The sequence below is a fragment of the Octodon degus genome, unplaced genomic scaffold, assembly GCF_000260255.1.
Source record: "Octodon degus isolate 3935 unplaced genomic scaffold, OctDeg1.0 scaffold00139, whole genome shotgun sequence".
NCBI lineage: Eukaryota > Metazoa > Chordata > Mammalia > Rodentia > Octodontidae > Octodon > Octodon degus.
The window spans coordinates 5472687-5487648 of record NW_004524715.1 but is presented as its reverse complement, the minus strand read 5'-3'; the positions used below and the strand labels follow the sequence as shown (position 1 = coordinate 5487648).

The 14962-nt window shown below is 40.1% G+C and overlaps 1 pseudogene; it reads left to right on the top strand.

Annotated features, from left to right (window-relative positions):
* Nucleotides 1-5537: 5537 nt before the first annotated feature.
* Nucleotides 5538-11983, top strand: LOC101578840 (annotated as a pseudogene).
* Nucleotides 11984-14962: the final 2979 nt, after the last annotated feature.

Sequence of the window (14962 nt, the reverse complement as noted above, 5' to 3'; positions counted from 1 at the left end):
AGAGAGAGAGAGAACACCATGGGCAAAAAAAATCTTGTTTAGTGTCATTGTCTATATTCTACATTGAAATTCCATTTCAATATGTAATATGAAACTGTTTGAATTTTTAGACTACTAAAGTATTAGCCCAAGTCTGGGTACTTAAGAAAATCTTTATTATGAATAGCCACCACTGTGGGAAGAAAATTCAAACCTACAGATAAAAAAGTAAAAATAGAATATTACTAAAGTTGGGTAAGTAAATGAGTTGTATGTCCTTTACCTGACCTACTTACAAAAAGTCCAAAGTTTTCAATGGAGGCGATTTGGTGTGACACAGACTAGATGAATAAATTATAGTGGATAAAAAAATCATCTTTAAAAATCATGCTTAAATAGTGCTTTTACTTTAAATAGGTTATAACTTTCATGTTCTATGCATTTAACATATGCAGACTATATAACTTTGGCAACATTTTTAATTGTATAGCTACTACTGTAGTATTTTCATCATGGAAGCAGAATAAACAATAAGACTCATGTATTTCCATTACTACTTTCAAGACAAAAACAGAATTAAGATGGCCTATATACATAGATGAAGCCTATGCAGATACTGCTTGTATGTTTAAAAGTGGAAAGTGGATAAAAGTAAAAGAGATAAGGAGACAGCAAAAGAGAAAAATTGAATGGGCATTTAGCAGCTTTGCTACTTCTGTATTTGGTCGTGCTTCTGGTGCAAAACTGCATTCTTTTGAAAGATCTGTAAGATGAATACAATTGCAGCAGCTATTTGCACATAAGCTCACATTCACGGCAACATGACCTCGAGCCTGCATCCGTTGGAGTCGGGGGCATAATGGAAAGCACAACTCCAATATATTGGGAGTTCTGGAAGAGAGAAATGCCTTGCTTTTCTATTGTAGACATGAAATAATCAGCTGTGGATTCCTGGAGGAAAGACTCTGTTCCTCACTGCTTTCTGATTTTGTAATCTTAATGAGGAACTGAAATATGTGCTGTGAAGACACTTGGCCAGAGAAGACAGGAAAATAAAGTGGGATGTGGTCTCGGACTTCTAGTTGGAGAAAGGTAATTCTGGTAGTAGGGGAGACTTTGAGGGATGGGCAGCAAGAATCTTCCTCACAAGCCAAAAAAGGGAATCAGTTATACATTACAAAATGAAAAAAAAAAAAAAAAACCTTAAGAATGATGATAAACAATAAATAAAAAAGAATGATGATAAAGTGATTTGAAGATACTAGAGAGCTAATTGCTTTGAATAATGATCCTGAAAAACAATACTCATGAATCCTACTTGTAACGATGTCTGATTTAAAGAGAGTGGGTTATCAGAAAGAGGAGAAGAATACTTAGACTGGGGGTTTTCCAATGAAACAGAAACACTAAAGGGTTAGGACCTTCAAGTAAAATCAGTAAAATCTCATTTGATAAGTTAGAATACATTTTTAAAAAAACCTTGGGGCCCAAGGAGATGGCTCAGTGAAATAAGCGCTTCCCTGGCAAGCGCAAGGGCCTGAGTTCAATCCCTGGTTCTGCCAAAAATAAATAAATAAATAAATAACCTTTGGTACGAAAATAAATGATTTTGGAGCAAAACAAAGAGCTCAATATAGAATTGAGTAAGCTGGTAACATTTGTTAAAAAATATTGCCAAGAGGGCTGGGGAGATGGCTCAGTGGAATAAGCGCTTCCCTGGAAAGCGCAAGGACCTGAGTTCAATCCCTGATTCCACAAAAAAAAAAAAAAAAAAAAAAAAAAAAAAATTGCCAAGAAAATAGAGTGGAAAAAATTTCCAAATGCAGAATAAAGATAGAGAATAAAATTATACTGGAAGGAATTGAAGGTCATATGCAATAGATAACCCATGCAAATTCCTACTGCTATTCCAAAGGAAGAAAAAAAGAAATAAATGTTAGCAATTATGAGAAATAAAGGAAAATTTTACTAATCAAGAAATAAGTGGAGTAGAATTTACTGAACAACACTGGCACAGTGTTATTTGAAATATAAATTCTAAACTTTATCACATGAAAAATTCAATATTCCTAGTTGAAATAAAGGTTAAATGGAAAGGTAAACTTAAAACACAAGAAATAGAGTTAAATTACAAAATAGAGCTGAACAATATGTTTGTAAGGAAACAATACATAATGAAGCTCAATATAAATATTTTTATACACACAAAATATGACTAAAAGTTACCAGATAAACAAGGATAGAGTTTATAGAGTTTGTATGCCTCCCAGGCAGCTGTGAGCAAGTAACCAAGGGTGACTGAACAAGAAACAGACTTAGGGGGTTTGGACATAGAGGTGCTGCTCTTCCCTTGAGCAAGAGGAGGGAGAGTCTCCTGGCTTATCTGCAGGCAGCCCCAAAGCCACACATGCTCTTGGTGGGGTTGGGGGAGGTGACAGGAACACAGCTGTGTGGTACTAGCTCAGTCCACTGGTAGGCCCACAGGTGGATGTGGTGTGGGGAGGTGAAGCCTGGTGAGGAGCGGTGGGCCACTTGTGAGTGTGGCCCATAAGGCATGCAGCTGCCCCCTCCCTGGCTCCTTCGCTGCTTCCTGCTGCCTTGGCGTGAATAGGCTTCCTCGGCCGCACTGCTCTGCCTTTCTGCAAGCCTTAGAGGCAGCCAGCGGTGGACTGAAACCTCTACAAACTGTAAGCTAAAAATGCACCTCTCCTCCTAGAACTTGGGAGGATCAGGCATTTTGTGACAGCAGTGAGCGAGTGACTAAGACAGAGGGACCAGAGGGGTTGCTATAAATTCTCTTCTTGATGAGGCCTTGTTCTTAGATTTGACAACTCAACCTGCTCAACTCCATTAAGCCAAAATTTTACTGAACTAGTTCATCAAGAATTATTCATATTTCATACTTGGCCAAATTCGTTTTTGTAATTTTCTCTTCAGTGGCTATCTATCCTAGGGCGTTCTTTATAAACCCCCAATTGCCCTTTTATATTTGGATTTGAGTTCAATTTTTCTTTTCAAAATACTTGAATAAAGTCTGAGTATATCCCGTCAATTTTTCTTTGACACATCTCAACAGAAAGAGCTTGATTTTTCTCCCAGAAGAGTCCACTTTATTTTTTTCCTTAATATTAATAGTATGATTCATTCTTGGTTCTAAATTGTACATAGTACTTTATTCATATAAATTCAAATTTATTCTTGTATAAAAAGATATATTATGTTTCATACTATCTAAAGACTTAGAGCATGTGACTAGAAATAATGTATAGAAACTCCAACAATTAATGCAATACTAGGGCAAAATTAACATTAAAATGTTCTCTTCATTGAAGGACATCCCCATATATCAAGAATAAGTCCTTCACAAGGTAGTACCTTATCAAAATATATTTTCAATATTTATATTATCTTTCAGTCTTTGCATCTATTAATTTATATTTTTTTCTATTTTATTCTTAAATTTATCTTCTGTATATTTTATTTATTTATTTATTTATTTATTTATTTTTTTATTTATTTATTTTTGCAGCTTGGACTCATGGTGATCCTCCTGTTTTTAGCCTCCTTTGTGCTAGGATCACAGGCATGCCCTACCACTCCCAGGATCCATCGCAGGCTCAGTGCACCAGGGAATGGGGCCGGTGGGGCATGTGGTGCCAGAATTGAACCTCAGTCCCTGAGCTTGCCTACACAGGAGCATAGTCTGCTGAGTTATCTTGCCAGCCCCTATATTTCATATTTTTAATTAATTCTATGATAGTATTTGTGTTTGTTTTATTTTAATTAACAAATAAGAATGGTAATTTGTCTGCTGTCTAATTGATATTCTGAAATGTGTATGTTGTTTAATAATAAAATTATGCTAATCTACATATACATACTTCACATACCACATTTTGTTACTCAAAGCATTTAAAAACTACTCTCAATAATTTTCAAATATAAAATATGTTAATAACTCTACACAACAAGTTGCCAAGTAGATCTCTCGGATTTACACCATCTAACTGAAGTTGTGTACCTTTGCAGAACAAATCTTTATTCTCCCTCAGCATCTTTCTAGGCCTGATTTCCTTAGATTTACTGACTTTCTGTTCCATCCATCCACGTTGCTGGGAAGGTCAAGATGTTATTCTTTTTCATGGTGTAATGGTATTTCATTACATATAAATGCAATATTTAAAATCTGTTCATCAGTTGAGGGACAATTTGACTTTTTTTCATTTCTTGCTCATGTGAGTAGTCTGACAATGACATGGGAATGCAGATGTTCTCAGAGACATTGAGTTCATTCAGAAACAATTTGCTGGGTCATACAATAGCTATATTTTTTAATTTTTTTCATAATGGAATTTTAGTGATATATTCAAGTTCACTCATTTTGTGCACCTGAAAGGTGAACATGATATCTGTTTCAATATATTTTTCTGCATTTATATGAATTCTGTATATTACAGAATATGCAGTATATAGTATTACATATTATAAATGTACTAATATATGGTATACATACATGATTTATATACACACTATGTAATCATGTTACTGTATAAGTACAGAGTCTAAAAAATGTGTACACATGTCAGGAAAATTAAAACTTGTGAATAGTTTAACCCTAAATTTATTTATTTATTTTTGTCTTTTTGAGACAGGGCCTTACCATGCAGTTCAGGCTGACCTTGAACTCAACTGTGTAGCCCAGGCTGGTCTTGAACTGGCAGCAGTCCTCCTGTCTTAGCCTCCTATTTACTGGGATTGATTATAGGAGTGCACCACCACACCCAGTTTAACATTAAATGTTCAGAGTGGTGCCCACCAGCCTCTAGATGCATCCAACGGTGTACTGCCACCTGAGTAACCTTGGCTAGAGTGTCCACCCAGACTGTTGTGTTTGCATTTTCAGTCTCTCCCTAAGGGCCATTAGCACAGTGGTTTACTGTGATTCATGGCCCCCTGAAGGGTCCCCCACAGACAAAAGGTGTCAAATCAGGAGAGGGTGAGAGGGAACTTGATTGCTCCTCTCTGGCCCAGCCAGTGTCCTTGCAAATGCTGGTCCAGGTGGGCCCACAGGGCTGCTTGGTAGTGTGGCAGTGTGCCACCTCCTCTGTCTCAGTTAGTTTTCTCTCATTGTTGGGACAGATACCCGACATCCAAAATGAAGGAAGGAAAGGTTTATTCAGTTCTCAGTTAATGGAGGTTTCAGTCCACACTTGGCTGGCTCCAAGGCAGAGTGGCACATGACAGAGGGCAGCAGTTCATGGCAGCAGAGAAAGTAAAACAAGAACAAATGGGAGGAGTAACAGCAATAATGGCTACAGAGAGCAAGTCTGTCTCTCTCCGTCTCTCTTTTGTTACATTCGGGATATCTGCCCCAGGCTGTGTGTAGCACTCACACCCATAATCCCAGCAGTACTCACACCCATAATCCCAACCTTGGATCATGAATTACTCACAAACTGTAGAACTGCACCTCAGTGTCTGCATGAAGCTTTGGGGTGACAAATACACACAAACCATAACACCATCAAAAGAGGAATTCATTATTTCCACATTTGTGGATGGCAGGTAAGGTGGAGGTGCAGATTGTGTCCAGGCACCTTTGGCCTGTAGCAGCACCTTCACAGGAAAACAAGACCTGTGAAGACGGTCACTAACACCCACAGCAGACATAGAGGCTGAGACTGCTGTGCCGTCCTTGGGTAGACACAGTTGTGTTGCTTCCCCTGACTACAAGATCTTCTGCATGCACTCCGCATCCTCACCTGCCGTGCAGTGAATCCATTCACAAAACCGGACCCTCCAATTTGGGTCATCTTCACTGAGCACGTGGGACAGTCACGGGATGTGAACCTGAGGCTTGGCTCTTCCTAGAAGGGCCAGCAGGCTCGTCTTGCTGTTCAGTCCCGCCTCCTACGTGCACTGCGCGAGAACACACTCACCACCAGCACCGAGACTGCCCGACGGTGATCGGTGCATCTCACACATCGTGCTGTACTTCACAAACTTTTCCTGGATCTGGGAAACATGAACGCTGGGGGCTCTGTTCCAAACTCATACCTCCTTCAGTGTTGTACATCGTAGATCTTCTCCTGTTCGAAGTACCATATTGCAGCGTCTTGGGGTCCTCCATTGGTAAACGTGCCTCTGCCATCGTACCTGCAGCCTACGCACCTGGTGCTGCTACAGCCACCGCCCTGAGGCCACCTGCGCCAGACCTCCCCGCACGCCTCCGTGCGGCGCTGGCCTTCCTCTTCCAAGCCACGATGCTTGCTCCAGTCTGCCCAGGCCTCCCCGCTCATGCACTGAAGGTTTCCAGCTCACCATCACTACATGTAAAGCCTATATTTTTAACTTTTGAGGGACTTCTGTACTATTTTCTTAATGGCTGAGCTAATTTATGTTCCATTGTATTGTTCAACTTCTCATTGCTAGAAAAAAGTACTGGGCATGTGCGATTGTAGGGAGGAGAGATATATTTAGCGTGTGGCTTCAAAAGCTCTAGTTCTTCGTCAGCTGGCAAAAGCAGAAACACTTTAGTGGAAGGGCAAGTGGAGCAAAGCTGTTTACTTCCTAGAGCAGATGGGAAGAGTGACTGGAACAATGACAGCAAAAGTTTTAGGGACCGAGTGCCAAAGCGCACCCCGAAGCCAACTTATTTATTATTATTGTTTATTGCCAAGTGCCAACAGGGCAATTAAACTTGAATACTGAGGGTGAGACAAAAACCCTGCATATTAACATATTTTATCTTAAAACACACACACACACACACACACACACACACACACACACACACACACTGAAACTGTTTCAGTCTCACTGGCCCACAGGGAAGGCTAAGGGACCAGATACAGCTCCTAAGGTCATTCCTTCTGACAGTACCAAGACACTTTTGGAAATAAGCTTTTATCCTTTAAGCAGCTCAAAAGCCAACATCCTGGTTAGATCAGCACACAATACACACACACTGAACCGTCACACAGTACCCAATCAGCAGGTATTTATTATATGTTAATCACTAATTTTATTAAAAATAACCTATTACGATGACAACATCTATAATCGCAGTTACATGGAATTTTAAGAAAGAAAGATTACAATTTTGAGACCAGCCGGAGAAATAAAATGAGATTCTGTCTTAACAAAACAAAACACAGAACAAAAGAGCAGGGTGTATACAAGCCCTCCGGCCCATGTCTGATTGCAAGAGCTCTCAGGGAGGTATGACTATGAAACAGACAAACAAAAAAAAAATCTGCAGATGCCAAAATCTCAGAATGCTTTGATTAAGCATTTTATGAGAATTCATTACAAAATTAATGCTGCTGACAAGAAAATTTGGTTGTTTGTTGTGTCATTTTAAGATAGCTGCAATTGCAACTGATAACAGAGTATATTTTTGCCCAATTGTTAGAGCCTTCAGAATACAGTACATTATGGACACTGAAGATATTGACATTCAATTTTTGAAACATTTAATTTAATAACACTTTACAGTACAAATAAAATACAAGTTTGATTAAGCAGCATTTTCTCTTTAACAATTTTCATGTTATTAATAATATCAAATAACTTTTAAAATTTCTCTCTGCAAAATAAAAGAACTAATACCTTGAGATTCTCTAGTTAATTTGAAATCATGATATCATTTTGGATTTGAGTTTTATAAATGTAAAATACCAAAAGTTTTCTAGAATGTCCAATCGTTTAAACAACTTAGTTAAATAGAACCATGGATTAATGAGAAACAATACAGCAACCTGTTTAGCCAAAATAATTAAAAATGTGACAATAAAGTAGATAACTTGATTGGAAAAGATGAACTCTAGTTGTTTCAAAAGTATAAACCAGGGGCTGGGGAGATAGCTCAGCAGCATAAGGGCCTACCTGGCAAGTGCGAGGCTCCAAGATCAATCCCTAGTATCCCAAAGGAAAAAAAATACCATAAGCCTCGTTTTTCTGTAAGTCGCTGAGGACACTTCTCGGATTAAAATGTCTCCTCAAGATTCTTACTGAAAGTTAATTGCCATTATGATACATAGGACCTTTAAGAGGTCGTAGGGTGTGGGGGGAGGTGCTGGGGAGATAGCTCAGTGGCATAAGCACCTTCCTGACAAGTGAAAGAGGAAAAACCAAAAACAAACAAACAAACCGAATTAGAAGTAGTAGTTTGGTACCGAGTGCTCCGCCTTCAAGAATGCTGAATAACTCAAGTGATGTGGTACATGGTTTAATCCTAGCAGGATTACAGTTAGGGCAAGGGATGGGAATCACAAATTCCAGTGCAGCCTGGACAAATGAGTGAATTAGTAAGAAATGAGGCTGTCATTCAGGGAGGATGCACAGGGCTCATGATGGACTGCAGGGCCACCAGCGATCCGCACAGCCCTGCCCCACCCCGCCCTGGCCAAGAGGAGCGGCTCCCTGGGTGCCTCTGGGAGCTGTGCAGTTGCTCAGCTCCGGGAAGATGGTTAATGCCAGGCCCAGAAGGAGGAGGATGGAGAAGACTGCCGCGCCCGTGGGCAAAAGGTCAGGCGGTACCGGACAGGGCCGTGACGCGGCCAGGCTGAGGCTAGGGGCGGGGCTGCTACCCGGGCAGAGTTGTGGTCTCCGCAGCTCTAGCTGCTGCTCCTCCTGCGCCTGCTGCTGCCCCGGGAGGCCTAGTCCAAGAACAAGAGATGTGCGGAGCTCAATGTCAACGGCAGGCATTGCGACCCTGGCTTGTTCGGTCCGTGTGTCCCCCAGGCTGGGTGGGCAGCCGGTGCCAGCACTGTGGCAGACATTTCCGACTGACTGGGCTTTCTGAGTTTATAATTGATGGACCTGAAAGTTACAAATATAACGCGAAATGCACATGGCTCACTGAAAGATGGCCACGGAGCATAATGAGACTTCATTCCAATCATTTTGCTATCGAGTGTATTTGGGACGGTTTATATGTTTATGATAGCGACTCCGTTTTTGTGGGACTGATTGCTGCCTTCTGTGGTCTCCTTGTGCCTAAGAGAGATGGGAATACCACTGTCCCCGAGGTCATCGACACATCAGGTTATGCCTTGCTGCAGTTTTTTAGTGATGCTCTTTATAATTTGACTGGATTTAATCCACTGACAGTTTTGACACTTGTGCAAATAATTGGCCAAATCAGGCCAAGGAGAATGAAAGTTCAGCAGTGGCAGCCGTTGAGTGTGAATGTTCTGAAAACTGGGAAGGTGCATTGTGTGAGGTGCCTTACTGTACCAGACCACTGCAGGTTTCCTCAGTGAGGCATCTGCAGCCCCAGTGGCAGAGGATGCTGCTGCTTGTCTGCCTGGCAAGGTCCTGCACGTTCAATTCCTGTGTCAGCTAACCAGTCATTCTAGGCCCTAGATGAACGTTGTGATGTAAAGCTCGCCAGGGCATCTCACAAAGCTGTGGTCAAAGGAAACAAAATGTGGATTGTTGGAGGCTACACGCTTAACAACTCAGATTACAAGGTGGTTCTAGCTTATGACCTTGTGTCTACAGAGTGGCCTCCACTAACCTGTGCTGTGCATAACATGATTGGGAGGCACGATCTTTCCTTAGCATTATATAAGGATAAATTTTACATGTCTGGAGGAAAGATTGGTTCAACAAGGAAGGTGACCAGTGAGTTGAGAATGTTTCCTATTTGTAATGAGTCATGGGCAATTTTGACCCCAAAGGCAAAGGGGCAGTGTGCAGTGGCTGGACACTTGGCTTACACTGTTACACTGAAAACTGGCTGAGTGGTCACGCTGATGCCTCTACAGGTATGACATGGATGTCCAGATGTGGACTGTTCTTAAAGGCAGCCAATCTTTCCTTTACTTGCACACAGCTGTGATGATGAGTAGACCTGTGCTGGGGTTCGGAGGAAATACACACGATGACACATCCACGAGCCATGGTGCTAAATGTTTTTCTTCAGATTTTATAGTTTATGACCTTGCTTATGACTATTGGCCAGTGCTTCTCAGACCTCATCTCCATGTGACGTCAACAGAGTGGCCCAATTGCACCATCTTACACAGTAGCGTCATGTATGCCTTTGGCTCTTTCAACAGTTTCCTGCTCAGTGGTATCTTGGTGTTCACCTTGGAATGATGTGAAGCACACCACAGCAAAGCTGCCTGCATCTTGGAAGGACCTGGTGTCCAGTGTGTATGAGATGGGAAAATATCTCAGTGTGTCTCCTGGGAGAAGGCAACTGAAGAACAAGCCCAAAAGTTGAAAGCAGAGTGTTTTGCTGAAATAACTCTTTAGCATGACAGGTGTGACCAGAACACAGATTGTTACAGCTGTACAGCTGACACTAGTGACTGCCCCTGGTGCAGTGACCATTGCATTCTGAGGAAGCACAATTGCTTAGAAGGCAGGCTGTCCATTGCCAAGTATGAGAATTTCTCCAAGGATAACCCCATGGACTACTATAACAAAAAGACCAGCTGCAGGAGCTGTGCCCTGGACCAGAACTGCTAGTGGGATACTCAGAAAGAGGAGTGTATAGCCTTAGGTGGAGACATTTGTGGCACAGGTTGGCATTTGGTTGGAAACTTGTGATCAAAAATTAATACTGTCAGGCAGAATCATGCTGCTGCTGCATTGTCTTGCCTTAATCCCAGGGCACTTTTGGCTTCCCTCACAACCTCGGCGAAAGTAAAATTTGTCCTTAAGCAGTTTAAAATAATACAGTCATCGCAGAATGTATCCAAACTCACTTTAACCCCATGGGTTGGCCTTTGGAAGATCAATGTGTCCTACTGGTCCTGGGAAGATCATTCTCCATTTACAAATAGCATACTGCAGTGGATACCATCTGAGCCCAGCAAGACTGGGTTCAGTGGAATCCTGCCAGAACCCGGTATTTGAGGTTAGAAGGCTGCATCCTGTGTTGAACCACTCAATGGCAGCATCTCTGATAGGCCTACAGAACACATTGCCAAGCAATGCCAGAAGCCATGTGCCTTACGTACAACATGCAGAGAGAATTCCAGCATCTTTGAGTGCATGTGGGGCAGCAACGTGAAGCAGTGTATAGATGGCAGTGCCTATCTGACCTTCCCTTTTGTGCAGTGTAATAAGTGGTTTATGCACAGCTGTCCCCCTGAACATTGTTCTGGGTACTACACATGAAGTTATTGCTTGAAGGAGCCAGGATACGACTGGTTAACTGTGCTCAACAATACAGGGAAAGGAAAATGCATGGAGGGGCTCCTATAGAGGATAAGTATGCATTCCCAGTCCTCTATAGGAATTTCCTACCTCCTACTGTGTCTGAATTCCAGCCTGTGTCTGGAGGATAGCAAATAAAACTGGTCCTTCATTCACTGTCCAGCTTGCCAGGGCAATGGCCACAGCAAATGTACAAACAAGGGTGTCTGTGGGAAGTGTGGGAATCAGACTACTGACAAGCTCTGAGACCTGCTTATCTGGCTACTACGGCGACCCTACCAATGGAGGCAAAGGCCAGCCATGCTGCTTCAGTGGGCATGTGTCTATGTGCAACCCTACATGGGCAAATGCTTTTGCACCACCAAGGGCATCAAGGGGGAAAAGTGCAAGCTATGTGAAGTGGAAAATCAGTATTAAGGAAACGCGCTCAAAGGAGCATGTTATTATACTCTTTATTATTGACTCTCAGTTCACTTTTAGACTGATCTGGGAAGATCAGCACTATTACACAACCAGCAACTTTATGGCTATTCCAGATGTACAATACAAGGATTTGGATGCATTCATCAAAGCCTTTAAAAACTTCTACCTCAGCATCACCTGGGGTGCCAGCCTCTCAGCTATAACTGAGGCTGGCCAAGAGATGCTTGTTGTTTTAAAAACTAAGATTAAGGAGCACAAAGATAGTTTTCCTACTGAGAAGTTTGATTTTCCCAACCACCCAAATATCCCTTTCTTTATTTATGTCAGTGATTTTACCTGGCCCATCAGAATTCATATTGCCTTCTCCTACAATAGTAGTTTTATGGATCTGTGACAGTTCTTTTAACTTCTTGTGTCCTGTAGAAACTGAAGATTTGGCTTATAGTTCCTTACCCAGCAACTCCCTCTACCCCTCAAATGCATTCCTAGTCCACTTCCTCCACTAATCAAATACAGTTGTATCAGAATGCTTGGCCAAATCAGTAATCACAATGTTAGAATGATTTGGAAACTTTTATTTAGCACTAATTTGAATTAAGCTTATACTTACTCTTTTTATGGATGGAAGCTCACTTTCTTATCTGGAATGTAGTATGATCCATGCTATGTCTAGACTGGTTAGTTTTTCTATAAACCTACCTTTACATTATGCTGTATTCTTCCTATATATTTCCTCCTTTTCTGTGCCACATTCTCCTGAAGGTCTCTGCGAGAAAGTGTATGGGAGTTCATTTTTCTGTGAGCTTTGTCAACTGAAATGTCTTTTATGTTAACTCTCACAGTTTCCTTCAGTTGAATACGAATTTTTAGGTTGGAAATAATTTTCTAATAGAAGCTAGAGGATGTTCTGCTGTTTCTTCTATCTTCTAGTGTTAATATAGAGAACACTAAAATCATTCCTTCGATGGCATAAATTTTTTACATTTGCAACACCATGGTTGGAACTGAAGGAGCTAAGTGAAATAAGTCAGGCACAGAAAGATAAATACTTCATGCTCTCACTTATATGTGGAAGCTAAAGTTTTAGATCTCAGAGAGTAGAGGACAGAACTGTGGCCATCAAAACTTGGGAAGAGTGGTGGGAGGGAGGGAGGGAGGAAGGAAGGGAGAATAGTTAATGGGCACAGGAGAGCACCTGGATAAGAAAATGATTTCTAATGTTCCATAGCACGATAATTCAACTGTGGTTGTCAACAAGTAATTGAGTATTTCACTGTAACTAGTAAGGACGATTTTGATTGTTCTGAATATAAAGAAATTACGTTGTCTGAGTTGATATATACGACAGTTACCTTGATGTGATCATTATGTAAGATATGTGCATTAAAAGGTTGCATATACCCCATAAATATAGTATAATAGGATATTAGTAAGTATAATATAATTACTATGTATCAGTTTAAAATATGTATTCAAAATAAAAAACTTTAAATGTTTTGGGTTCAGTCTACAGTTTAAAAACAAAATACCATCTTATTGTTGTTAGGTTTGGAGTTGGCAGTTACTGCGAGTGTAGGTTTCCTCCAAGTTTTGCCCCTTACCATCTCTATCTTAGATGTATCTTTCCTTGAGCTTCCAACATATGATAACGCAGCCCGAAGACTATACCAAATGCTCACATCATGCTTTTGGACTGTATAGATTCCCGAACCATGAACCAAGAAAACTTCTGTTATTAATAAATTACATTTTTAGTATTCAGCAGAAAATATACTAAGACAGATACTATCATCATTAAAAAAGGAGTGCGTCTGGTGAGACACAGAATCTTCTCTCTAGGTATATTACTCAGAAAGTAAATTAAAGCTTTTATGTTCTTATTAAGAGTTGAACAAATAATTCAAGAAAATTTTGTCATTTTGACAGAAAGAAAATTGAACTCTAGTTTTGCAACAGTGTACAATTGATATAGAAGGTAATTTAAAAAACAAATCTTATGAATAAACCATCCAATCATCTAATCTTAACCAATTTTAACTATATAATGTAAGACTTACTTTATAAATACTTTCTATGTACATTTGTGTTTCTTCCATACTTTCTTTCTCTTGGATCAATCATTTTACTTGAGGTGAAAATCACATTGTTTCCTTAAAAAACCAAAACACTTGCTTAAATAATTTATGCAAAGTTGAATATTCAATTCTAATAAAATCAATTATAATTTTAGAATTTCAAGCATCTACTAGCTATAAGGTTATTTATACAGTATGGTCAAATACACATTTTTATTATAATGATTATTATTTTAAAAATGTGGCTGTTTTCATTAAACTACAAATATTAGTACTTTTGCCACAGATTCACCCAACTTGTAATACATGAAATTTTTGAAACATTTATGTTAGAATTTCATGAAAGTACTTTTTTTCGTATTGAAAACGTAAAAGCTTATTTATCTCTATGGTAGCAAATCTTTTTAAAATGTGTTATGGCTTATTCATATTTTGTTAGCTTTCTACACTGTGCAAAGTAATTTAGATAAAGAACTTGAAGGAAGAAAGATGAGTTTGGCCCATTTCAGTGATTCCATTCAGTGTTCACCTGGCTGTGTTTCTCTTGTTTTTGCCTTAGCAGAACATCATATTGGGGAACATGTGCTAGAGTAAACCTTTCTTCTTTTATGAGCAGCTGAAAACCAAAAAGAAGAGGAAGGGGGCATAATCCCAATATTACCTTTAACAGACACCCACAGTGATGCAGCTTCCTTGAGAGTCTTAACCACCTAGGTCAGTGATGACAAACCTTTTAAAGACTGAGTGTCATAATGCTTAGTGTTGTCTTCCAATTAGTTTTTTTTTTTTTTTTTTTTTTTTTTTTTTTGTATTTAGTGCAGAGTCCATAGGATCTCACTACACAGATCTGATTTGTAGTGATTCTCTTGTTTTTGGCTTCTCAAGTGCTGGGGTTATAGGCACACACCACCATGCCCAGTCTCATTTGCCATCTCAGTGAATCTTGGGAGTGGGGGCAGCACTGCAGGCCAGGGATCAAACCTCTGACTCCTGCATCTGCCTAAGCAGGTGCTTTAATCCGCTGAGCTATCTGGTTGCCTCTCCCCCAACTAGTTGTTCATATAACCAAATATGTGCATGACAAATTGAAAAAGAAAGAAATATATAAGAAATAAGAAGAGAAAAAGGACTAGCAACTGAAAAAAAGATACAAAAAAATTAAGCACTAATTGCTCTTTTCCATAGGCCAGCAGAAATCCACAGTACAGTTGTCCAAACCATCCTACTTACATAGTAAGTATATCTCTTTCCCTTACTACCTCTCTTGTCCTCAACTCAGAAATTTCTTCCCTTTGAACTGTGAAATTCAT